The sequence below is a fragment of the Triticum dicoccoides genome, chromosome 5B, assembly GCF_002162155.2.
Source record: "Triticum dicoccoides isolate Atlit2015 ecotype Zavitan chromosome 5B, WEW_v2.0, whole genome shotgun sequence".
Taxonomy (NCBI): Eukaryota; Viridiplantae; Streptophyta; class Magnoliopsida; order Poales; family Poaceae; genus Triticum; species Triticum dicoccoides.
The window spans coordinates 114,158,086-114,159,731 of record NC_041389.1 but is presented as its reverse complement, the minus strand read 5'-3'; positions in this window follow the sequence as shown (position 1 = coordinate 114,159,731).

The following is a 1,646-nucleotide window of genomic DNA, read 5'->3' as shown; positions in this document are numbered from 1 at the left end:
AAAGGGTGGGAGGGCGGGAAAACAAAGGCAGCTAGAGGGGAGAATCGACGAATAACTTGAAGGGAAAACACCGGTTGAAATCATTGAGGAAAGAAGGCAAAGAGTTCGCACGAGTAGGATGGATACTCGATTACGGACTCCGGTTCCGAGAGGAAGAAGGGTGGGCGGGTGGGAAAAAAACAAGGACAACTTCGGACAGGGAAACAACATCGATCGAAAAGAGCTGAGGATTGAACTTGGCAAAGATGAAGAGGTTCAAGTCGACTTGACGAGAAATGCACCGGATGCAAAGAGCTGAGGAACAACGATCGGAAAACCAACTGCGTGAACCTAAAGAAAAATTTGAATGGGCAGAGGAGTAGTTCAAAACACCTACGTCAAGATTCCTCACCAGAGCGACGAAGGGGCTGAGGAGTAAAAAGAATTCCTACTCTCCGATATAACTAGACTCCGAAAACAGTGTTCTTCTAGACTCAACAACGGCCAACAATCAAGGGGGCTCCTATGGCCGGTCGAGGCTCTGATACCATCTTGTCACGCCCAATATGCGACCCTATCCAAAAGGAACTCGAAGGTCCCACCAAGGATAGACCCGCATATTGGAACACTTTTGCAAGGTGGATATCATTACATCAACATTACATAATAGATGGGGATACATACAAGAGGCATACAATGCCACACGAATACAATATCATATTACATAAGAGCAACATCCGACTACAGATGAATCATAAATAGAAACTCAAACAATATCCACCCTGCTAGCCCAGGCTGCCGACCAGGAACCTATCCCCTGATCGAAGAAGAAGCATCAAGATGAACTCCAAAACAAGCAAACATCGCTCTCGCGTCAAGATCATCGCATAACCTGTACCTGCAACTGTTGTTGTAGTAATCTGTGAGCCACGAGGACTCAGCAATCCCATTACCATGGGTATCAAGACTAGCAAAGCTTAATGGGAAAGGAAGGGGTAAGGTGGTGAGGTTGCAGCAGCGGCTAAGCAAGTATGGTGGCTAACATACGCAAATGAGAGCGAGAAGAGAAACAAAGGAACAGTCGTCAACTAGCAATGATCAAGAGGTGATCCTGAACACCTACTTACGTCAATCATAACACAGAAACCGTGTTCACTTCCCGGACTCCGCCGAGAAGAGACCATCACGGCTACACATGCGGTTGATGCGTTTTAATTCGGATCTGGTGTCAAGTTATCTACAACCGGACATTAACAAATTCCCATCTGCCACATAACCGCGGCCACGGCTCTCGAAAGTTTATACCCTGCAGGGGTGTCCCAACATAGCCCATGACAAGCTCTCGCGATCAACGAAGGAATAGACCTTCTCCCAGGAAGACCCGATCAGTCTCGGAATCCCGGTTTATAAGACATTTCGACAATGGTAAAACAAGACCAGCAAAGCCGCCCGATGCGCCGACAATCCCGATAGGAGCTGCACATATCTCGTTCTCAGGGCAACACCGGATGAGACATCCTACGAGTAAAACTAGACCTCGAGTTGCCCCGAGGGGGCCCCGCAGTCTACTCGGTTCGAACCAGCACTTAGACAAGCACTGGCCGGGGGGGGGCTAAAATAAAGATGACCCTCGAGAGAGCGACTCCCAAGGGAAAAAGTAGGTGGTG